Here is a 26,087-nt window from a genome sequence, read left to right as displayed (position 1 = left end):
GCAAAACTTGTCTATTACTTTCTGTGGCATTTCCTAAACTAGTTCGCTCAGCATCGCCTGAATGAGTTCGATTGTATTCCGTAACCGTTTTCCTACTTTTGTTGTTGCTCATCTGATAACCATTTTCCAGGACAGTACCCTTCGTGTTCAACTGCTGCTCCAAGTCGTTTGCTGTCTCTGACAGAATTATAATGTCAACGGGAAACCTTAAAGCAGTAAATTCTTGCGCTGGACATTAATTCTCTTTCCAAATTTCTTCTTTCTTCCCTTTACTGCTCGGGATATTTAATGATCATAAACTTCCTGATTTATCGTACGTCTTTTCAGCGAAACCGTAAACGTGCTACGACTGGACACCGTTTATCATTAAGAACCGTAATGTAAACTTTGCAACAAATATTTATTCAAGAAACTGTTAAATTATGATCATAAATATCAATATTACGCAGCAATATGGTTGGCACAATGTGCGGAATATTCTTTACTGTGCCTCGCATTATTGCGGTAATAAAGTCGCTGACAGAAGTCATCGGCCGGCAGGCACAGTGTTCGTGCAGGAAGCTTGGCGTGCCGCGTTATGGAGGAGCGCCGCCGTCTCCCCTCGGCAGACACACCGTTAACGTCGACGCCGCTTTCCTGCGGCAAACACGCGGCCTCGCGTGCGTGTGACGCAGACAGAAATATGGCGACCAGACGGCTTGTTGAGCCCTAATAAACCGTTGAAAGAGCGATAAAATTTTCGCCTCGCGGCGTTCACGTTCCGTGACCGGGACCGGGAGGGGCGAGGTCTGGTGGGGGGACGGGAGGAGTCGTTAATATTTGCTACTTAATGCGCTATAGTAGAGTAAAAGTCTCCGGTAAACACACTACAACTCGGAACGATTTTTGGTCTACCTTAGTCGAGCTTTGTTTGCACCTAGCAAACTTCCAAGACCTGAACTTTGTCATATATCTGCTTGCGTCCAAAATTACGTGACTGGCAGCACAGTATCGGACGTCGTTTCCCGCATGCAATTCATAGGTTACACGAAATAAAGCCGCAGGTGGTACATTAAACAACGCTGTTGTCGTACACATAGTTCTGCTTAGACGATTCGCTTTAACATACCGATATGAAATACTTTGCGAGCCGTAAAACACGTTTAGTACCAGATAACTGGTCTTATCACGTGTTTGGGCTTGACGAAAATGCTTCCTGACAGCTCGTTTGCATTTCTGAGAGCTGAAAAATGCGGTGAGTGCAAGAATGACAACCATTCCAAGCTACAAGATATCAGTGAATTTTTTTCTCGTGGGAGTTGATGTATTTATGACAGCAGTCGTACAGGTCAGTATTATTTTTCTGTTGTGGAGTATCTGGCACAACTTGACAAAAAGAAGGGACCGGTTAGTAGGACATGTTCTGAGGCATCAAGGGATCACAAATTTAGCATTGAAGGGCAGCGTGGAGGGTAAAAATCGTAAAGGGAGACCAAGAGATGAATACACTAAGCAGATTCAGAAGGATGTAGGTTGCAGTAGGTACTGGGAGATGAAGAAGCTTGCACAGAATAGGGTAGCATGGAGAGCTGCATCAAACCAGTCTCAGGACTGAAGACAACAACAACAACAACATGGCGATTAAAAACGAACCCATTTTATTTAGTCGACGTCCTCGCTCACTTAAAAGTACCTTTAGAAGTATTTGAGTTGGCTGTTACTAAAGGCGAATCCATGAGATTAAGTGCCTAGAACACGGATATGAGATGGTTACGGATCACCTCGACCAGCACCGTACGTGCATGTACATTTTCTTGACCTGACAATCACCAGTTGCTGGTAAGTTAAATATGTTACCACAGCTCTGTCAAGCAGTTTTGAACCAAACAGGCTATGCTACAAGTTCAGTGAAATGCATCTGAGCCTGAGTATTAATTTTAGATTGCTTTCACAATCTTCTGCTACCCGTAAGACATATTTAGAATGTCTTCATCAAATACATCAGCCTGGGCTGGTCTTTTAGATCTGATATGTCTTCCCTGCCTTTCACTCGTAAACCACCTTACTCACTCCGGTCAGGCTGAGCGTGTTTTTAAGCACTATTTGTTCTCCGTCCTCGCCTCAGAAACACAATACCAAACAGCTGAATATGGAAAGCCTCTGAAAAAAACTCTGCACGATTCATATGTTGATGACATACGCAACTTTCTATCTTAAATTAACGTGGCGTCGTAGCGACTGGAAGACTAAAGTAATCAAACAACCTAAATATCTGTGCACGTCCAAAACTGTATAAATGTTTCAAGTTAGTGATAAACTTCTGGAGCCTATCACGTCATTTAAATGTGTGGGTGTAAGATACTACGAAGCAATTTGAAATCGGATGATACCGCAGCAGGGAAAATTGACGAAAGGCTTAGAATTTATGAGAGGAACCCGGGAAATTGTGATAGATCTGTGAAGGAAACCGCATACAAGAAGCTGGCACGCGACCTACATTTTGAGCACTACACCAGCGTCTGCAATCCTAATCAAGCAGGCATGATAACACGCATCGAACGCATTGAGGAGTCGCCGTGCTAGCAATTTGACATGTCGATATAGTCTGTGTAAAGGTGTAACGCAGATGCTCACAGACGTAAATGGAAATCTTTGGAAGACATTCGACGTTTTTCTCAAGATAATGTGTTTGGATGAATTTCGAAAACCGACACTAGCGGAAAATCGTACAATATTTCAGCGGTCTCCATCGTATTTCGTACTTACGTACATATACAAAAATATGACCAAGTTCAGGTCGCCTACTGAAGCATACGAGTGCACTCCAGTTATTCTTCCTGCTCTATCGTGAATGGAATAGGTTATAAAGCTGCTAATTCTGGTCGAAGTAACCTCTCCCGTTTATTGTGGGTGTGGATTTACTCTGCAAATCTACATGATTATATAACGTTCTGTGGCTTTGCAGAGTGAACCAACACCCACATTTGACTGATAGGAATGTTTTCCTACGTCTGCATGTTAGTTTATGTAGTTTAGCAAGTAAAGCATGAAAATACAGTGATACTATGTGTAAAGAAAATACTCTGACCAATTCCGATGACAGAGATAGATTTATCACTTGTCACATCTATATCTACATCTACATGACTACTCTGCAATTCACATTTAAGTGCTTGGCAGAGGGTTCATAGAACCACAATCATACTATCTCTCTACCATTCCACTCCCGAACAGCGCGCGGGAAAAACGAACACCTAAACCTTTCTGTTCGAGCTCTGATTTCTCTTATTTTATTTTGATGATCATTCCTACCTAGGTAGGTTGGGCTCAACAAAATATTTTCGCATTCAGAAGAGAAAGTTGGTGACTGAAATTTCGTAAATAGATCTCGCCGCGACGAAAAACGTCTTTGCTTTAACGACTTCCATCCCAACTCGCGTATCATATCTGTCACACTCTCTCTCCTATTACGTCATAATACAAAACGAGCTGCCCTTTTTTGCACCCTTTCGATGTCCTCCGTCATTCCCACCTGGTAAGGATTCCACACCGCGCAGCAATATTCTAACAGAGGACGAACGACTGTAGTGTAAGCTGTCTCTTTACTGGACTTGTTGCATCTTCTAAGTGTCCTGCCAATGAAACGCAACCTTTGGCTCACCTTCCCCACAATATTATCTATGTTGTCTTTCCAACTGAAGTTGTTCGTGATTTTAACACCCAGGTACTTAGCACGATACATCGAAGAGCAGTTAACTCTTCCAAGGAAGTTAGAATATTTTATTTTATTTTAACCCCCTTGAACTCTGCCCTACTACACTTGTTTTTTTGAAAACTGTAACGAGGTGGGTCAGCTCGTATTCGATATTTATTTTCCGTGAGTGTGTTTGGGTTGCAAAAAGACGTGAAAACTCGCCGCATCAAGTGGCGTATGTCGGACACCATCTTCGCAGACATCTTCGCACTGATGTCGCCGTTGCGGTTCAAAAAATGGCTCTGAGCACTATGGGACTCAACTTCTGAGGTCATCAGTCCCCTAGAACTTAGAGCTACTTAAACCTAACTAACCCAAGGACGTCACACACATCCATGCCCTAGGCAGGATCCGAACCTGCGACCGTAGGAGTCGCGCGGTTCCAGACTGTAGCGCCTAGAACCGCACCGCCACTCCGTCCGGCTCGCCGTTGCGGTTTGTGTAAATCACCTTATTTAATTAAAGATAGATAATTTGGTATCCCTTCGCATGGATTCACGAATTTTAGGAATGAAATAAATAGTATGAAAGTCGTCAACCTTTACAGCGTATCCCCTTTAGTAATGTTAGTTTTTTTAATGACGGCGCTATTGACTAATTACATACGTATTAGAGTCCTACACTTACGTCTTTAATGTTCTGACTTTCAGTGAGGAGAGCAGTAGCATATCCATGTCGGTTTAAAATTTGTTATTTTAACTCAGTATGTCATACAGAAGTTGACTGATGAACGCGATTGAAATCACGTCTAAAGATCTTCTGTGTAATTCCCTAGTTCTTTCAAAATGGATATTCAAACAAAATATTCTAGCAAACTAAAATTTACAGTTGTAGTCAAATCCGAAATAGATAATTTTGCGTGGAATTATTTAACACAGTTACACAATTTTATTTAAAAGCGCAGTTATAATTTAGTGACACGCACTTGATTAATCTGCAGACCTTTTACTAATGCTGGCTTTGCAGAGAGGTAGTTTCGACACTCTATTCAACGTGCAATCACTGATACACAGTAACAGCTTCTGTAATAATTTTTAGATTTCTGAAAAATTAAGGTACATAATGCAGCGGGAATACTGGCTTCTGTTACAAATTATAACTGTCGGTCAACGAAGTAGGACGCATTTAAATGGTCAAATGTTTATCTCATTTTCAAGAACCCCACACACGAGTGACCAACCACCAAACATCGCCTTCGCGTTACGCGATCTGACCGTAGATCGCACGTGTGTGGGCAAGTCGTAGATCGCAGTAATCGATCGCCGATGACTCGGAAATCCTGTGCAATCAGATTAATCGTATGAACGCATCGGCGACGCGTGGCAATATGGCTGTCTGGCTGTCAAAAGTGTTTACGTAGTTTTGTTTCGTTTCTGTATCTCGACGGCGAGTAAGAACTTTAATTAGTATTTACAATTGTTCAGGGAGCAATAATATCTCTGAAAAGTGAAGCTGAAGGGGGGAGAAGACCATAGTAGTCACGGTATATTGTGCTCGAGCTGGTGATTTTGAGTTATTTATGAAATTAGAATTCTCTAACTCTCCCTCACACAATTTACGACAGTAGTTGTAGAAACAAACTGTGCTGCTTTGATAACATTTCCTAAAACGATTAGAGGCTGCACATCCAACTTAAAAACTGATAAAAGAATAACGAACTGAGGATTTGAAGATGTATTTGCGAAATACAGACTAGAAAGATGTGCGCACTACCCCTGACGCTAAGGGAAAATGTAATGTACTCCGTAACAAAGCCTACAGTCCCCAAGGGAAGCTTTTCAAAGCAAGTTTAATAAATCTCAGTTCCCTTTTCCTGAATTTATTTATTTGTTACTTGTTTTCTGCAAGTATTACTGGACATAACGACATAAAATATCAATGTTGTTAAATTCAGCTGTTAATTTTCCATGGCAGAACTTCACGACAAAGTAGCGTTCGAAGTACTAGTTGGAATTGCTTGGTAAATCGCTCGGATGAGGAGGGGTCGTAGTGAGTAGCAGGCGATATCGCCAGCGATACGTCGTCAAGTTGTGCGAACTGTCCGGAAATCGCACGTGTGTGGACAAATAGCAGCGATCGATCGCTGATCGCTTGCAGTCGTCATGCAATCTGATGACACGCGTGCGGTACATAGCAATATGGCTGCCTGGCTGCGACTCATTTGTTAATTATCAACCGTGGTCGTGTACTCTGTAGTTTTATATCGTTTCGGTTCGCTTTGCCCGCGTTGAGTTAGAACTTTACGTCAGAATTTATAGTTATTCCGGGACCACGAACTACTCTGACAAATGAAGTTGAAGTTAAGGTTGCCATTTATATTAACATGTAACGAAAAAAAAAATTGACCCCCTCCGATTTTACGGTGATTAGCTTGTACTGAAGAAGTAGAATTCACGATAAGTTTCTGGTAATAGTCACAATACATAAAGGCCCCATCTGATAATTTTGAAGTATTGATGAAACAACTATATGCATTACTAAAGTTTTCAATTTTTAAATGGAACGACGTACAGTAGTATTAAGTGAGCTTTTTGATTTAAATGTTTAGGGCAAATCTCTAATATACCTACTCCAGTCCTTTGTCTTTCCGTATAATATAACTTGACTCATACAATTTATAACAAGAGTTACGGCAATCAGCAGTGTTATTGATAGCATTTCTATAGACACATCGAGATTGCAAAATAAATTGTATAAATACTTGCAATTAAACTAGAAGACTAAAGAATGAAAAATGAGTTAAGAACCAATAAATGCAAAATTGTATTATTACACTGAAAAGATGTACACGACTTACTTGGCGTCACTGAAACATTTAATAAATTCAGAGAGGAAGCCCACGGTCTCCAAGGAAGCGCCAGCGGTTCAAAACAAGTTTAATTAACTACAATTCCCGTTTTTTACATTTATTTTTTGTAAGTATTCTTGGGGATACGGACTTTCACCGCTGCTAAGTACAGAATTTTATTTCCCACAGCAGAACTTCTCCACATAGTTGAATACTAACTGGAACTGCTTGGCGAATCGCTCACGTGTGTCGGTGTTAAAGCGAGCGAGCGATTGCACGCATTGTCACTGGAAGTATCGCCCGTGATCCATTGCTTGTGTGCGAGGTTGGATCTTCGACCATAGATGCAAGTGTCTATGGTCGAAGCGTTGGGCTGTTGAGTCTCAGCGCCAGAAATCACTGCTTCTTGCTTGTTAGAGTAGGAATGTCTATGGAGTGAGCATGGCGTACTGCGTTTATCAGCTTCAATCCGAGGCTGTCACGTTACGTAAGCATAATAGTGTTTCTTATACCACGCAATAATTTAATGTTAGGTACTTCACGTATTTAATTTCCTTTTACACGTTCATAAGGAACAGCAATAGTGAACGACTATGCTGGTATGGATGCAAATTAAAATGCGTAATAGAGGGCACTTTCTTTTTGTTGGTAAGTACCGCAGATTCATGTAATCTGTGAAGCAATAAATGTTGATGACAAAAAAATTCTGTTCACCACATTTGAATGATCACTAGAGAGACATTTCTGTTCCGTTAACAGAGAACATGACGAAGTAAATTTTAAGCAGATGATACATGACACAAAATTATCGTTGAGGTAAACACATCTTTATTCTCTCAAAGAATGATGCTTCCATATTACATAACAATGTGCGGAACTGCAAAATAACCATACATCGAAATGAACTGTGTCTAATAAGAAGGTTAACAATAAAACTGTAATTTATTATTATTATTATTATTATTACTGTTAAAAATAATAACATAAGATACAAGATATTCAGTTTACAAATCTCAAAAATAAGGAAGGGAAAAGGATGACGTTGGCCTCAGTCCAACAGTGGAAATCATCCTGTCATCCACACGTAGTGATCTGATTATGTTTCACGCAAAAACAGATAACTGCTAAAACTCCTCTTTCCTGAGCATGATTTTTTTATGTCGATCTCCCATAAACGCTGTTAACTCTAACGGCAAGTGTAACCAAACTTGATTTATCCATGACAGACGTTATGGGTTATCAGATGCAACTTTCGCTGCCGCTCTTAAATTGGCTGGCATAAAAATTTGGCAGAGGAGCTCTTTTAAGCAATCCACTTTCTTGAAAATACTAATAAATACGGCGTTTCTTGCAGAGTTTTATTGACGTCGGCCAATCATGTTTCAGGAAAGTCAGTCATTACTCCTTGCGCAACTTCGGGAAACTCTTTGAAAACTAAATAAGATCCATGCAGAACATTGTTGAACTCCAAGGCTTTTTCTTTTCACTTCTGATGGAGAATACAGCCACAAATGTTTTTAAAAACGCTTTATTTTATTGCCAGGATCGGTTTCGAGCTATCATAATAGGTTTATATCAATAAATGATGCAAAGGGGTTAAACTGCTGCGTGCATACATCTCCTTCAATATTCCACAAGTTGCACTTATTTATTCGTTTTTGTGTCATTATGGAGATTCATAGTGCTAATTCAATCGAAGTACACCTTTTAAAACTAGTGTTAGTAGCAAAGCAGTCATATAGTTTGGCTTCACAACATGAATAAACCAAGTTTTTCAGTGAACTACCCAAAAATGATGTTAAAAGGCGTCATACAAGTAGAATTATTTGTTCTTCTTGTTTGCGATTCTAACGTAACATTGCACAAGTTTGAGTAGCAAACGGAATGGTACAGAGCTTATGTTATAGAGCTGCGAGGGAACTATTCTTTTTGTTCCTTTTTCATCAATTTTTTTCGTATTTTTCTTTTTGATATCCAGGTTTAAGTCGGAATAATGACATTGTACAGCTACAAAACATGTGAACTGATTCTACCATTACTGCACGAAAAAAATGTAATAGTTTGAATGAAATGAAAAAGAAATGAATGTTCTGTTTATTGTTGTCGCAGGTGGGTATGCATAGTCTGCAAGGCGTATAACAGAAAATCGATTCACAGTATCAAGCTATAGAATGTTGATAATCTACTTCCATAGTTCTCAAAATTTGATTTGTGTATCTGAAAGCTTGGCTGAATTGAAGTCCTTTATCTCTCGTTTCTAGAATCTTGGAAAATAAGTTTATGGAAGACACTTATTATTGTGTGTGTCTGTTTGAAACTTTGAAGAGATACCTTGAGTCACCTGACTAAACCTGGGGAGTTTGGTCATTGCGTTTATTTTGCATTCTGAACGTTGCACCTTCATTCTGAGGTGTTGTCACTGAAATGGACACGCTTATTACACGGAAGATGTGGGTGTGACTCCCTTGCGTTGCTGCGGCGTGTAGTGGGAATAGATTTAATTAACCTGTGACCGTAAACCTTAATAGTTTTAGACTGCAAGCCAAAATAAGTCAACAACTATATTGAGTCTTTTTCGCTGACGTTTGCATGAATAGTCACACATTTCTCCGATAGCAAAGTAGAAATAATTGTGTTCTCCAATGTGGTTTTAGAATTGGGCAAACTGTAACTCGATTTTGTAAGTAACGCACGGGGTTTGACAAACTGGGCAACGTCCCAAACGCGTAGGCTAATATTCCTTTTCTGAAATTTGCTGCGTATTCTCACGTGATCAAGAATAAAATTCAACCCGCTCTAAACAACCCTTCTTTCCTCAATGTCCAAAGTTAAACAATGCATTGTGTTACCAATCCCGTTATCGTTTTGTAGTTTTAATCAGTCTTCCGCAGTCTGAGGAACGCCATTGGCAGCTGTAGTCATTAAATTTCCACTCATATTGCATCCAAAGGCAACATAGGTCATTTGGTGACTCCACTATAAGCAAGAACATTTTAGCTTACTTTTCAGAGCTTTGAGCTGCTGTTTAAGCATCACCGCTTCTGTGACTCAGGAATCGTATACTTTCTCCCATCCTCCCTCATTCTCGCCTTCCTACCTACACAAATATCTCAATCGATGAAACTATTGAAGATCGTATCTCCGCCAAACAGTAAACTGCAACGAGAAAGCGGTCACAATTATAGAACTAGACAGCTATATTGAACTGTTTAACGGAAATTAGCGGAGTTGTCAATTACTTCATTTTTACTTTAAGCAATTAATTTTATTCATATCCTACCTGATATCCGTGCTAGTGGCACAGACTACACTGTAACACAGCTAGACTCTTTTAAAGAAAGCAAAAGTTGATAATAGGTGATTCCAGAGGGAAAGAAACACTGGAAATCAATAATTATAATGATAACTGACGACATTTTTAATAAACTTTCAGAAATAACTTCATTTTACAAATTTTAATACTAATCAAGGAGTTAGAAACGTGTTAGCCATTGCTTGTTATTAAGATACATCCCACGTTCACCTTGAATGATTTGAGAAAACAGCTGAAAATCTAAATTAAGTTGATAAGATTAGGTAAACAAACTCATATCTTCACATGAACAGCTTTCTTATTTTCCAATGTATCTGTGTCCGTTTAGGTTTCTGAAGGCAACTGTTTTAACTACGCTTGGGCATTGGGCCGAAAAAGCAACAGAAGCAGCTTACCTTGAATATCGAAAATAGCATTCTTTAGAGTGTGTTTGATTAACTGCAGGTTCCTCCTGGTTGCCGTTGTGTAATCTGGGATGACTCCGAAAGAAACCAGATTTTTTCAGATGCGCCGCCTTCAACAAGTTTTGTGCGGTTTGAGTGCCTTTTTAGAGCCAGCAGAGACTACACTGTCAAGCACTATTAGGAGGCTGAACAAAAAGCTTTGTTTCTGGATATACTATGACCGCACTTATTGTAGTTTGCGTTTCAGACATAGGCACTTTCTGTGTCTCTGTAGCGGTGCTGTTGCTTTAATGTACAGATAAATTACTAGCTAGGAACACGTAAACTGTAGCTGAAGTTAAAGAGCAACGGATTGTTACGACCTCGTAGTTCTGTTCCTTGGCGCCAGACGAAATATATCTCATTTGTAAGGCGACATTTAAACGCAATAAAACTGATTTACAGTTGAGCAGCGTGGAATGGTGTGGCGAAGTATAGCGATAGTGGTATGTATCATCTCGACTTATATTTCATTTTTCTGTCACTACACAAGGCATTTGACACGAGTTGCAACAGGGAATAAAGCGTGTTAAATTATGGGTTTTTCGTGTCTTTGTTCCTCTAATGAGCTAAGAGGCACTAACTCCTCCTTATTTTGTAGCGTTCAAAGCACTGGATTTATCAGTTTTTTTTTCTGAATACTGTTGGGGAAATCCATCTGTAAAAATACGACAAAAAATATTTTTGGATGAACGTGATGTCCTAGTCCGCTTGTTGATATATCAAAGCAACATACTGTACAAAAGTGTAATACGTCATCTGAATTTTTTTTAGGTGTCTCAAGTTTCTTGAATCTTACCGCCAATTGGAATAAATATAAAAACATCCACATGTAAATATCACAATAGCTAGAATGTGCACGATATAAGTCTGTTGCAGCATTCAGTTAGAAACAGAGGGGAGGGCGGGGCTGGATCTTAAAAGTTATTTCACAACTTTCGTACAAGAATGTTTTATAGCTATTTCAACGCGAATTACCTTACAATTTAACACCATTATTATAGATTAAGCGCATGTTTTTTCCTTGTGGTCAGCTATCAGGAATGCCACTGATTTGACATTATTTCCAGACATGCACATTGTTAGAATTTCCTCACAATGGGGAATGACGATACAACTGGGAGAGTAATTTGTTACACAAGTGTAGCCTATTAAGCAAACAAAAATTTTATAGTTTTGTGTTATTTATATTTGTTTTTCAATTACGTGTAACGAGTGTGTCCTCCCATGTGTTACCAAGATTTTTTCGCCTACATTGTAGAAGTATCGATGGGAAGCCATCACGGATCATCCATTGTTGTTGTTGTTGTTGTGGTCTTCAGTCCTGAGACTGGTTTGATGCAGCTCTCAATGCTAATCTATCCTGTGCAAGCTCCTTCGTCTCCCAGTACCCACTGCAACATACATCCTTCTGAATCTGCTTAGTGTATTCATCTCTTGGTCTCCCTCTACGATTTTTACCCTCCACGCTGCCCTCCAATGCTAAATTTGTGATCCCTTGATGCCTCAGGACATGTCCTACCAGCCGATCCCTTCTTCTAGTCAAGTTGTGCCACAAACTTCTCTTCTCCCCAATCCTATTCAATACCTCCTCATTAGTTACGTGATCTACCCACCTAATCTTCAACATTCTTCTGTAGCACCACATTTCGAAAGCTTCTAGTCTCTTCTTGTCCAAACTATTTATTGTCCATCCATACAGTCCCGATTTCTTCCAATGCGAATTCCGTGTTTTTGAGCCCAGAAGAAAGACATTCATAGCCGTCTATTTGCTTCAGACAAGGAGGTGCACTCTTGGTACTTAAACTTGGGTACAATCGTGGTTCCGTAGGCCGCCACAGACATTTTTCCATGAAGGCACTGACCGTCTTGTCTCACAGTGAAACAAATGTATTAACAGCTATGCCGATTATTGTTGAAATAATAAACAGTTTACTTACTTTTCCTCCATCTGCGTCGTTTTCATCTGACTGCCTTTTTTTTAAAGAACGATCTAGCTGTTCTGCTAGCCCTTGAAAGAGAAATGAGACCCTGTTTCACTGCCACAAGCGAAACTTCAAAAATACAATAACTTTAAGCAATGACTTTTAAGAATTAATTATAATTCACTTATTATACAGGTTGTACGCTAAATATTTTTATAATCACTTACTTTATTTACACCTGTGACTGACGGCCTGTTGCCAGCAAGCCTCTATACTTGGTGAAACTTAGGTAGATATCGGATGCTCGTTACAGTATTTACGTTACCATCAACATGTTCTCTTAAATTTTGATCAGGAGCTTCCTGTAAACAGTAAAACGTCTTTCGATCCAATTTGAAGGCACTTGACTTTACTAAATTCCACTGTGTAAATAGGAGATAAATTGGCTATGCCGACTGATTTTGCGTGCTTTTCCTAAATCAATCTGGTTTCCTTTAAGTTCTTTTGAAGAAGTGCGGATAGAGCTCTTCCCCCTTACCCTTCTCCCTCTTCGATGCCTCAGCTGTCAACAAGGAGCTCAACTGTAAATTTCTTCTACTCCACAACGCTACCTACCGCAAATGAAGTGATTGAATCGTAATGAAAACTTTTCGTGGGTGATATCTGTTTGCCCTGCGTTTATGTTGGATCACACTAAGTCGTTTTTTCGACGCACCAAGCACTAAAGGATTAATTTCCACCTTAATAACAATTTGTGGTGCTGTGACTCACATTCGTCCATTAAATGTAAAACATCCGTTTTCAGTCGCAAATTGCCTTTTTCATTAAAAAGGGCGATGAATTTCGAGCCCAGTGTCAGTTCTCAGATGCTCGGAACCCTTTTCTCGTCGCCATTTATAGATGTCAGTTGCCAATGGACTTGTTACATAAATACGGTTTGGACTGACGAGGAAAGATGTATGAGTAAAATAAAATATTTGTATAAAATGTTCCGACTTGAAATAACGATAGTTTGCGTCGCAAAAGACAAATGTTGCGTGTACACTGGCTTTTCTTTCGCACTTTTGTTTTGAACACCTGCTTACGTTGCAACGGTATGATCACACAAATATATGAAAATACGACGTTGCACTACACCACTGACTTTTTTTCGAAGGTGACCCGTGTGTTGTACAAATATAATAGGTTTAATTTTATCCATACTTTGCAGTTGTGAGCGTGACTGTATTCAGTGCACGCCAAGTTTCAGTGAAAACGCCTTCAGTCACAATTTTCGTGTTTTATTAAACTACACGATGCATTTCGGCGCCTGTGGGTCCACCTTGGGATGGAACGTCTACTACACGATTTACATTTTTCTTGAGCGTGGTGAAATGCATGTTCCTCTTATGAGAATATTAGATGTTAGCTTTGTATTGCGTGAATCAAGAGCGGAAAATATATCTGAGAAACAGTCGAAAAAACAGTGAAAACTTACCGAACAAACAAGGAAGAAGATTTTAAATATTTTGAGGACAGCGTACGTTGGTTTATTCGTTTTGTCATCGCATATCAGCTTAGTCAAGGCGCACAATTGTTTACACATTTTAAAAATACTTCACAGATTTAGTTTAAGCTGGTTTGTTCAAAGACGAAGTTTATCACGTTGTGCCAGAGATCAGAGTATTAAGAAGTTTACATATACAAGTAATATATTTAAAATTAGTCTTTAAAACTACTAAAATAGCCATGAGTAGCGAAATCTGTCTGTCTATTTAATGTACGTTCAGGCTTTTTGATTTCCAGTTATTGTAACAGATTTAGGTTCTTAACAATTGGAAATATATCTCCATAAAATCAAAAATTCTGAATCTATGAAAATGGACTGACAGATCTCTCTAGCCATAGTTACTTTAGTAATTTTAAATAATTATTTCAAAAGCATTCTTTGCGTGTGTAAATTTCATAATACTCAGATCTCTTGTATAACGTGATAAACTTCATTTTTTATTATACCAGCTTAAACTATATCAGTGAAGGGTTTTTAAGACGTGCAATCAAATATGTGTCTTGAATGACGTGATGTGCGATGGCAAAATGAACAAACCGGCATATGCTGACCCCAAAAGATTCAAAATCTTCTTCCTGGTTTGTGCGGAAAGTTTTCACTGTTTTTGCGACTGTTTCTCACATATTTTCCGCTCCAACGTGTGGAGAGATTCGGTGACCATATTGGCCAAGGTTCGGGTTGGCAAGCAGTAGAAGCTCTCTTGCTCTTGAAACTTCCTGGCAGATTAAAACTGTGTGCCGGACCGAGACTCGAACTCGGGACCTTTGCCTTTCGCGGGCAAGTGCTCTACCGACTGAGCTACCCAAGCACGACTCACGCCCCGTCCTCACAGCTTTACTTCTGCCAGTACCTCGTCTCTTACCTTCCAAACTTTACAGAAGCTCTCTCTTGCTCTTGATTCGTGAAATACAAACCTAACATCTAACTTTCTCATAATGGGAACATGCATTTTACCTTAATGAAGAACAAATGTAAATTATGTATTAGACCATTTACGTATAAAGATTGACCCATAGGATCCAAATTGCAACGTGTAATTTAGCAAACGTGGAGAAATTCTGACTTCGGGCGTTTTTATTTAAACATTTTGTGTATAAGAGGTGAAGTCATGAAGTTTTAATTACATTCTAAGACAAAATATATATATATATACGACGCACCAGGAAGCAGTTATATCGGCTTGGCAGTGATTGCCAGAGTTGTTGGATGTCCCCCTGAGGGGTCTAGTGCCAAATTCTGTCCAGTTGGTGCGTTAGGTCGTCAAAATCCCGAGGTGGTTTGAGGACCCTGACCATATTCCTCCAACATTTTCAATTGTGGAGATCTTCAGCGGCCATATTGGCTTGCTCTGAGCACTATGGGACTTAACTTCTGAGGTCATCAGTCCCCTAGAACTTAGAACTACTTAAACCTAACTAACCTAAGGACATCACACACATCCATGCCCGAGGTAGGATTCGAACCTGCGGCCGTAGCGGTCGCGCGGTTCCCGACTGTAGCGCCTAGAACCGCTCGGCCACCCCGGCCGGCTGACCATATTGGCCAACGTACGCTTTGGCAAGTAGTACAAGCTCTCGCACTGGACAGGCGGGCACTATCTTGCTGAAATGTAAGCCAAGGATGGCTTTGGGTTTCCATGAAGGGCAACAAAACAGGGCCTGAAGCGTCGTCGGAGTACTGCTGTGCTGTAAGAGTGCTGCGGCCGACAACCAAGGCTCAAAAAATGGCTCTGAGCACTATGCGACTTAAGATCTGAGGTCATCAGTCGCCTAGAACTTAGAACTAATTAAACCTAACTAACCTAAGGACAACACACACATCCATGCCCGAGGCAGGATTCGAACCTGCGACCGTAGCGGTCGCTCGGTTCCAGACTGTAGAGTCTAGAACTGCACGGCCACTCCGGCCGGCTGACAACCAAGGGGTTCTGCAATGTAATTAAATGGCACCCCAGACAATGACTCCTGGTTGTTGGACCGCATGGAGGGCGACGGTCAGGTTGGTATTACGCCACTGTCTGGAGCGACTCCAGAAACGTCTTCGCTGGCTATTGGAACTCAGTTCTAAGCGGAACTCATCACTGAACACAGTTCCGCTCCATTAAAAGAGATTCCAGGTCGAAGACGTGTCTGGAGGCAATCCGGACAGCGGTGGGATATCAGCGCGACTTCGACGAGCAAAGTCTGCACAATTGAGAACGTTTGGAGCATTATGATCACAGTCCTCAAACCATCTAGGAATTCTGACGATCTAACGCTCCAGCTAGACAGAACCTGCTACGATATCCCACAGGAGGACATCGAACAACTCTATCAATCGATGCCCAGCCGAATAACTGCTTGCACAAGAACCAGAGATTGACCGACGCGTTATTAACTTGCTCAATTTGTGAAGCTCATTCTCTTGAATAAATCATCTAATTTTTCTGAAACTGTAACCAATTGTATGTCTGTACTTGTACAACACAGCTACCGATTTCCGTCCCATTCGGATAATTCCTTCGTGATGCCTTGTTGTATATATCTTAGAGACTATCATATCCAAAAAACTAAGCTACATAATTAATTTTTTGTTCATTTACAGGTATGTTTCTGCAGACGTGGTACACACTGAAATTCCCGTCTAACAGTACCGTAGCACACTGCTTGAGGAGCCAAAACAGTGTGATGAAGTTAAGTATCGTGCCGTAATTCATCTTGCGGCAGGGGACGTGTCAGGTACTTGTATAGCCGGCCGTGAGCGTCAATCTCCACATACATTGTAACTGCACAGCAACCATTCGAACACCCTGTTCCTGCAAACTAACAAAAATTACTTACATATTTTTGTTTTTCCAAGGTGATAATTAAATCATTTTGACCATCCCTCTTGTAACTATAGTAGTTAGATTAGATTGTTGTTTAAGGGCAAATAAGTCTGTAAACTACTGAAGAAACTGTAACCATTAACCTAATTTACGTATTCGGAAAAATTTTCTTTATGCACGGGTTCTTAAAGCTGTTGTAATAGGTCCATTTTCTTTCCTTTAATTTGTGTCAAGTCCAGTGAGACTGACCTGGATATGATTCACATGTATCTATTTAAGTACACTTGCTTAGCTGTTGTGGAATTTTCGTAGTGATTGACTCTAAGACGTATCTGATCTTTCCTGTGTAGTAAGCCTTCTGCCTGCGACTGAGTGCCTGAAAAGTACGTACTTGCTGTCAACAAAGCCTGACTTCAAGGGAAACATACACAAACGGATAATCGCTTTTCCCATCCTGCACAAGACGATAGCACGTACTTCGATGTAATATGTGCTGCTGTTGTATGATGCGCTTCTCAAACATTTTCCAGTAACTAGGTTCAGAGTTTTGCCAGCCTGTTGAATACCACATAACAGCACCACTCGTGAGGCAGCGGCGTTATCGTGACCGAATAGGATCGCACTTGAGTCATGTAAATTTGTTTTTGTAATCTACCACCAAACAGTTGCCCTACGAACAATGATTCTTCAGAAAGTAAGAATAACAGTACTGACAATTATAGTGGCACTTTCGCGCCTAGGTATAATCGACGTATAATAAATTATCGTGGTGGCAAGTAAGTTTCTCTATCGATACGTTCTGTACAAATCATAGATATAGCGTACTTTTTTCCAAGCAGTTGCAGCCCTGTATGGCTTCACTGCGATACGTACAAAACTACATCGATATATACGTCATCATTTCATCACAATTCCCGACTATACCTTGATTATACGTCGCTGTGAATGTACCACAATAATGATATTATTATTACACTGTCCGCCCGGTAGCTGAGTGGTCAGCGTGACAGACTGTCAATCCTAAGGGCTCGGGTTCGACTCCCGGCTGGGTCGGAAATTTTCTCCGCTCAGGGACTGGGTGTTGTGTTGTCCTAATCATCATCATTTCATCCCCATCGACGTGCTGGTCGCCGAAGTGGCGTCAAATCGAAAGACCTGCACCAGGCGAACGGTCTACCCGACGGGAGGCCCTAGCCACACGACATTTCCATTTCCATTATTACACTACTGGCGATAAAAATTGCTACATCACGAAGATGACGTGCTACAGACGCCAAATTTAACCGACTGGAAGAAGATGCTGTGATAGGCAAATGATCAGCTTTTCAGAGCATTCACACAAGGTTGGCGCCGGTGGCGGCACCTACAACGTGCTGACATGAGGAAACTTTCCAAACGATTTCTCATACACAAACAGCAGTTGACCGGCGTTGCCTGGTGAAACGTTGTTGTAATGCCTCGTGTAAGGAGGAGAAATGCGTACCATCACGATTCCGACTTTAATAAAGGTCGGATTGTAGCCTATCACGATTGCGGTTTATGGTATCGCAACATTGCTGCTCGCGTTGGTCGAGATCCAATGACTGTTAGTAGAATATGGAATCGATGGCTTCAGGAGGGTAATACGGAACGCCGTGCTGGATCCCAACGGCCTCATATCACTATCAGTCGAGATGACAGGCATCTCATCCGCATGGCTGTATCGGATCGAGCAACCACGTCTCGATCCCTGAGTCAACAGGTGGGGACGTTTGCAAAACAACCACCATCTGCACGAACAGTTCGACGACGTTTGCAGCAGCAGGGACTATCAGCTCGGAGACCATGGCTGCGGTTACCCTTGACGCTGCATCACAGACAGGAGCCCCTGCGACGGAGTACTCAACGACGAAGCTGGGTGCACGAATGGCAAAAAGTCAATTTTTCGGATGAATCCAGGTTCTGTTTACAGCATCATGATGGTCGCATCCGTGTTTGGCTACATCGCAGTGAACGCACATGGGAAGCGTGTATTTGTCATCGCCATACTGGAGTATCACCCGGCGTGATGGTATGGGGTGCCATTGGTTACACGTCTCGGTCACCTCTTGTTCGCATTGACGGCACTTTGAACAGTGGACGTTACATCCCAGATGTGTTACGACCCGTGTCTCTAACCTTCATTCGATCCCTAAGAAACCCTACATTTCAGCAGGATAATGCACGGCCGCATTTTGCAGGTCCTGTAAGGGCCTTCTGGATACAGAAAATGTTCGACTGCTGCCCTGGCCAGCACATTCTCCAGATCTCTCACCAATTGAAAACGACTGGTCAATGGTGGCCGAGCAACTGGCTCGTCACAATATTCCAGTCACTACTCTTGATGAACTGTGGTATCGTGTTGAAGGTGCATGGGCAGCTGTACCTGTACACGCCATCTAAGCTCTGTTTGACTCAATGCCCAGGCGTATCACGGTGGTTATTACGGCCAGATGTGGTTGTTCTGGGTACTGATTTCTCTGGATCTATGCACCCACATTGCGTGAAAATGTAATCACATGTCAGTTCTACTATAATATATTTGTCCAATGAATACCCGTTTATCATCTGCATTTCTTCTTGGTGTAGCAATTTTAATGGCCAGTAGTGTATTATTGAGATCTGCTCCTATAGCGTAACTTGAGAGACAGACCCGGATCGAATCCGCGCGGCGGAATGACAACCACTGGTTGGTTTTTAGGTAGTTCCCCACGCTCGATAAGGTAAATGCTTCAGAGAACGACATACAAACAATTAAAACCAGTAGCCGCTCCCCATCACCGATTCGTGAGAGAGTCGAACTTCCATGTATTGAACATCCTTTAAACTCAACATTTATGAACTCGTATCTCCTGAACCATATGCAGCACGATGATATGACTTTGCAGGTACATTCAGTGGTGCACAGGATGCCTCAGCTCCCTCTACCGATGTCATTTTATGCAACCCGCAATATGTTTGTATCTGGAACGGCGTCCAGACCGGCAACAACTAGGTAATCCATATAAGTTCTATCTCAGATCTTTGGACGACTGTTCGCAAACGGAATCTTATTGTAAAAAACACAATTGAGGACTGACGAAGAGCTACGCGGTATTTCTGGACCAAGACGTATCTTTCTGTCACACTTAGTCAAGTTTGTCCAAACTTCCTTTGTATAATTATTGATGTAGTCATACAAATTTATAGTACTTAATATCTCATAAGTGGTTCAGAACGGCTGCCTTATACAGTAAGTTTCGCTATCGGAAACAACGAAAGTAACAGGAAATATCAAAAATAGGAAGGTCTATAGCCCATGAAACTGTTAATAAATGACTTGCCGTGTTAATTTGCTTATTTGTTGGCCATACTGAATCCCAGTAAACGCCGCTCTTAAGAAACAGTTTTGAATTTCCATAATCAAGATCAGAAGGTAGGTAAGCATGGCTGTGAACCATGAAGAAGTGTCCCATTGTTGAGAAATGGTCTACAAGTGATGTATGTCAAACAGTAACTTCGTATACTTTACCAGTTATTCTGCGACATTTTGGCAATGTGTTCCACATCTGCAGAGCGAACTGGCCAATTGCTGGCCATTGTTACGTAATGTGGGGTTGCATAAAACGACATAGGCAGGGGCAGCTAGTAGTAAGGAAGTAATAAATTAAAACGTCGTGCCTAATGTTGAAATTTTACGACATGAACAGCATGTAGCAAGCAGTAAACTTTATTACTTTTATTATTTTGTGGGAGGTACAGCGAGAAGAAGTTCCGAAAATGGTTGAAATTTCGTGTAAAGTTGGAAGTCGCTAAATGCTCTCATTCTAAATACTGGATGGATAAGTCCGGATTATTTGCGCACCATGAGTTACGCTACCTCAAGGAAAACTCAGTTCCGAATTGTGGAACTTGTGTTACTCTGTTAGGCCTTTAACATAAGATTACACCTCTTAGTGAATATATTATGAGTGTATTTTAAATTTTTAAATTCCGTCAGTAACTATATTAAATATTGAACATGGAATGTTTGTTGACCCTGGAAGCCGTTACATAGGTCTCGGTTAGTCTTTTAGTAATATCTATATAGTGTAAGCGACTGTCCCGGAATGTGGGATCGTTTGCAGGTTGCCTATCTAACGGCTTCCAGGTGCATCAAAACTTTCATTTTCAGTATTTCGCGTTATTATTGACCGAATTTAAAATGCTGACATGATCTGCTCATTAAGATGTACAATGCCTTAAGACATAAACTCAGCTTCTTAATGTGGTACTTGTCTTACTGTGTTAAACTTTTAACATAAGAGATTAACACAGTAAGGTGCATGGGCAACTGTACCTGTACACGCCATCCAAGCTCTGTTTGACTCAATGCCCAGGCGTATCACGGTCGTTATTACGGCCAGAGCTGGTTGTTCTGGGTACTGATTTCTCAGGATCTATCCACCCAAATTGCGTGATAATGTAATCCCATGTCAGGTCTACTATAATGTATTTGTCCAACGAATACCCGTTTATCATCTGCATTTCTTCTTGGTGTAGCAATTTTAATGGCCAGTAGTGTAACTGAAACGAGTACGGACTGGCGAAGTACGGCAGTTATATATCGGTTGCACCAACGCCGTTGTTAGACAGCTACTGATTTCGTCTGGCAAACAACGCGCTCGTAAAGATTTGAACCTCGATTTCTCTCAACTGCGTGAGAAGCGTGTCGTACTAGATAAGCATTTATTACGATTACGTACGTACTACAGTCGAACGCGAGATGAGAATCGGTGAGGCGTTCTGTGTGTGCTTCCCTGGCGAGCCGGTTCACCGCAGCTTACAGATCGGCGTACTCCCCGATGGCAGTATTCCACGGGTCGCAGCAACACAAACGGCCCTTGTAGTACAGTTTTTCCCGACGCCTCCTTATTAACGCGCCACGCCGGCAGCCGCTGTGTCGGGCGCTCGTGTTTGTAAACAGTGTCGCAGGCCGGCCACTCGCTCCGCCCCCAAACGTACGAGCGCCGCAGCTGCCTCGTAACAATTTTTCTTGGGCAGCGCAGGCACGCGCGTCGCGCGCGGTCCAGGCGTGCCGCGGGAACAGCCGGCGATGAAAGCCAGCGAGCGACTGCGATTTACAGGACGGGCGCTGGGGCGCCTCTAGCTTTGCATACCGCCTCCAAAGTTCGTCAGCGAGGAGATCTACCGCGATTCCGCATCCGTGTTATTATTAAACAGCAGACATTCGTGATCGACGTGTGTGCCTATTCCTTTTGGTTGTTCTATCAATGGTCGTATGGACCAGTGGTTCCCAACCTTGAGCAATTACCCGCAATGAGGTTAAATGAAATTTTCTGAGGAGGAAAAACGAAAGGGTTCGATTGTTTTTTGGTCACGAAACTAAATTATTTTTTAAAAGATCATTACTGTTATTACCATTTTATGAGACTGTAATTCTGGCTTTGTACTTCATACCATGCATCTATGATAGTGCCTCAGTGGCCCAGTCGAAGTCGGCGACTTCCGTGTCACTAGTGTGCCGTAGTTATCCAACCGGGGAAAGCTGATTCGCAGCTTTACGTGGAATGTGAACCACGTTTCGTTTCTGGCGATTTCCCACATCGATGAGGAGTGAAGGCTAGGTTCATACGAAAACTGGAAAAATATGTGGGCCAAACGGTGTTCGATCCCGCGACTTTCCAGATTTCAGGCAAGCGCCTTTCCCTTCATTTTGTTCGTTCTTGTTCCTGTCATCTGGTACGGGCAGATGTCACATGACGCCCTTTCAAGTCCATTGTTGAATATTTCACTCATATTTTTTTTCCAGGGGGCAGCCTGCCCTCTGACCGAATACGCCGAGTATTGTGTCGCCACTGATGCCGGCCGCGGTGGCCGAGCGGTTCTAGGCGCTTCAGTCCAGAACCGCGCGACTGCTACGGTCGCAGGTTCGAATCCTGCCTCGGGCATGGATGTGTGTGATGTCCTTAGGTTAGTTAGGTTTAAGTAGTTCTAAGTTCTAGGGGACTGATGACCTCAGCTGTTAAGTCCCATAGTGCTCAGAGCCATTTGAACCATTTTTTCGGCACCAATAGACAACCAGGTCAGACTGGTTAACCATAAAATTGATACGTATACACCGTATTTGTTTAAATATCTCATGAAATTACCTTCTCCGAACTGTAGGCAGGTATCTCAATAAACCACAAATTACATCATTATTCACTTTTCAACAGTTGTGAAGCAACTAGTTCACAGCACAACACAGTAGTAGCTACGTAATGGATGCAACATTCCTATAGGGCCTACTCAGAGTTATTATTATTACTAGTGGCGGTGGTGAGACGCAAGATACTAGCAGACTGAAGAATTCCAGTTTACGCCAGTTCGGAAGTAAGGAGTGATTTACAATCTCAAGTTTGGTGCACATACTTAAACATTTTTGATTTTCAATGGGGGTGCTGGATGTGGGTGAAGCAAATGTCGCTAGGGAGAGCAGAGGTGCGGAAGAATGTTTTGTACCCATTACCTATTCTGGCTCTGAGCACTATGGGACTTAACATCTATGGTCATCAGTCCCCTAGAACTTAGAACTACTTAAACCTAACTAACCTAAGGACAGCACACAACACCCAGCCATCACGAGGCAGAGAAAATCCCTGACCCCGCCGGGAATCGAACCCGGGAACCCGGGCGTGGGAAGCGAGAACGCTACCGCACGACCACGAGATACGGGCATTACCTATTCTCTATGACAATAGTTTTCCTGTATCAGAAGAGGCTGTACATAGAAATCACGGTGCACTGACAATTGCTTCACCGTTATATTAATGCGGAAATAAGCAATCCCTGTAGTCTCACTGACTCATAATTTCGTGGTTTAATAAAACATCTACAAAATCCAAATAGCACATGCATCAAAGCTGCTTACAAGAATAATATACAGAAGAATGGAAAAGAACATTGAGAATGCACTAGGTGACGATCAGTTTGGCTTTAGGAAAAGTAAAGGGACGAGAGAGGCAATTCTGACGTTACGGCTAATAATGGAAGCAAGGCTAAAGAAAAATCAAGACACTTTCCTAGGATTTGTCGACCTGGAAAAAGCATTCGACAATATAAAATGGTGCATGCTGTTCGAGATTCTGAAAAAAGTAGGGGTAAGCTATAGGGAGAGACGGGTCATATACAATATGTACAACAACCAAGAGGGAATAATAAGAGTGGACGATCATGAACGAAGTGCTCGTATTAAGAAGGGTGTACGACAAGGCTGTAGCCTTTCGCCCCTACTCTTCAATCTGTACATCGAGGAAGCAATGATGGAAATAAAAGAAAGGTTGAGGAGTGGAATTAAAATACAAGGTGAAAGGATATCAATGATACGACTCGCTGATGACATTGCTATCCTGAGTGAAAGTGAAGAAGAATTAAATGATCTGCTGAACGGAATGAACAGTCTAATGAGTACACAGTATGGTTTGAGAGTAAATCGGAGAAAGACGAAGGTAATGAGAAGTAGTAGAAATGAGAACAGCGAGAAACTTAACATCAGTATTGATGGTCACGAAGGCAATGAAGTTAAGGAATTCTGCTACCTAGGCAGTAAAATAACCAATGATGGACGGAGCAAGGAGGACATCAAAAGCAGACTCGCTATGGTAAAAAAGGCATTTCTGGCCAAGAGAAGTCTACTAATATCAAATACCGGCCTTAATTTGAGGAAGAAATTTCTGAGGATGTACGTCTGGAGTACAGCATTGTATGGTAGTGAAACATGGACTGTGGGAAAACCGGAACAGATGAGAATCGAAGCATATGAGATGTGGTGCTATAGACGAATGTTGAAAATTAGGTGGACTGATAAGGTAAGGAATGAGGAAGTTCTACGCAGAATCGGAGAGGAAAGGAATATGTGGAAAACACTGATAAGGAGAAGGGATAGGATGATAGGACATCTGCTAAGACATGAGGGAATGACTTCCATGGTACTAGAGGCAGCTGTAGAGGGCAAAAACTGTAGAGGAAGACAGAGATTGGAATACGTCAAGCAAATAATTGAGGACGTATGTTGCAAGTGCTACTCCGAGATGAAGAGGTTAGCACAGGAAAGGAATTCGTGGCGGGCCGCATCAAACCAGTCAGTAGACTCATGACAAAAAAAAAAAAAAAAAAAAAAAAAAAAAAGTGTGTAAGCCTAGGGACCGTTGACCTCAGCAGTTTGGTCCCGTAGGAACTTACCACAAATTTCCGATTTTCCAAACAGCGAGAACATCGGTCCCATTGGATTATGGAAGGATGAGGAAGGAACTCGGCCGTGGCCTTTCAAAGGAACCATCCAGGCATTTGCCTGGCGCTAATTAGGGAAATCGCGGAAAACCTAAATCAGGATGACTGGACGCGGGATTGAACCGTCGTCCTCCGGAATGCACCGCCTCGCTCGGTACCATTAGTTTTTAATGAGACAAAGGAATAAACCGGCTGTGGAAGTGGACATAGCACAAGGGGGCATTAGTAAGTGATAAGCGACAGCAGAGCAAGGAGTACTGTGTCTGAACGACCACTTTGTGTGGACTCGAATGGGCATAATGGTTAAGTAATTTAAGCTGCCAGGTATTTCACCCTAAAGCCTTTTACCCCGGTGGACCTTCGCGCAAAGGATTTCCTCTTTGGAAATTGTACGAGATGGATTATCATCCATTAAAATGGCTTCAGTTGTCGTATTGGTGAGAGAGATGTACACTTGGGTCTTTCGTTTGATCCTCCTTTTCATTACACACCAAACCATCCCGCACGGCTGTGTGTCGGGCTTGTGATGCATAATTCTGCCGGCAGCTCAAATATAATTAAGAAAATTCAAAGTACATCTGAACTTTCCAGATAATGCGGGCAATTCCTAAATGCAGTGATGCAGTTAAAATTCAGGCACTTGGTCATTAGGTTTTAAGATTACCTACCTTTCCTGAATGATAGAGTGTACATGGCATGGATAAAAATTAACAGATTCAAAACCAATATTTCAGAAGCTTTCAGACAAAGATTTTCCCTTATATCTGAAGGCCACTGTGGTAAGGCATCGTTCATAAGGCAAGAACGGGTTGTATTACCAATGTTTCTATGGCACCTATCGCTCTAAAATTGTGAATCACATTATAATAAATAATTTATTTGCGCCTACACATTATTAAGTAGGAAATCAACTATATTTTATCTCCATTTCTGTAATTATTGTAATAATTACCCCAAGTGTGCCAGTCTAATAACATATGCATTTGCCATCTCACCACTGCGACAACCGAGGCTGTTTGTAATGGTTTCATCTCCTGTACGAACGCCCACCAGGACGAATGGCGTTAGGGTGAGATAACCTGGGCCTTAACTAAATTATCATTCAGCACGCTTTCCAATCCTTTTCCCCGCCCCTTCCAAAAATGGTTCAAATGGCTCTGAGCACTATGCGACTTAACATCTGAGGTCATCAGTCCCCTACAACTTAGAACTACTTAAACCTAACTAACCTAAGGACATCACAGACATCCATGCCCGAGGCA

The 26,087-nt window shown here is 41.7% G+C and overlaps 1 protein-coding gene across 2 annotated transcripts in view; it reads left to right on the top strand.

Annotated features, from left to right (window-relative positions):
* Positions 1-26,087, top strand: part of LOC126419105 (protein vestigial-like) — a 535,228-nt gene that overhangs the window by 52,554 nt on the left and 456,587 nt on the right. The gene's annotated exons all lie outside the window — the stretch shown is intronic.

This window comes from Schistocerca serialis, chromosome 9 (assembly GCF_023864345.2).
Source record: "Schistocerca serialis cubense isolate TAMUIC-IGC-003099 chromosome 9, iqSchSeri2.2, whole genome shotgun sequence".
Lineage (NCBI taxonomy): Eukaryota > Metazoa > Arthropoda > Insecta > Orthoptera > Acrididae > Schistocerca > Schistocerca serialis.
The sequence above is the reverse complement of the archived record's forward strand: the minus strand, read 5'-3'. Positions and strand labels throughout refer to the sequence as shown.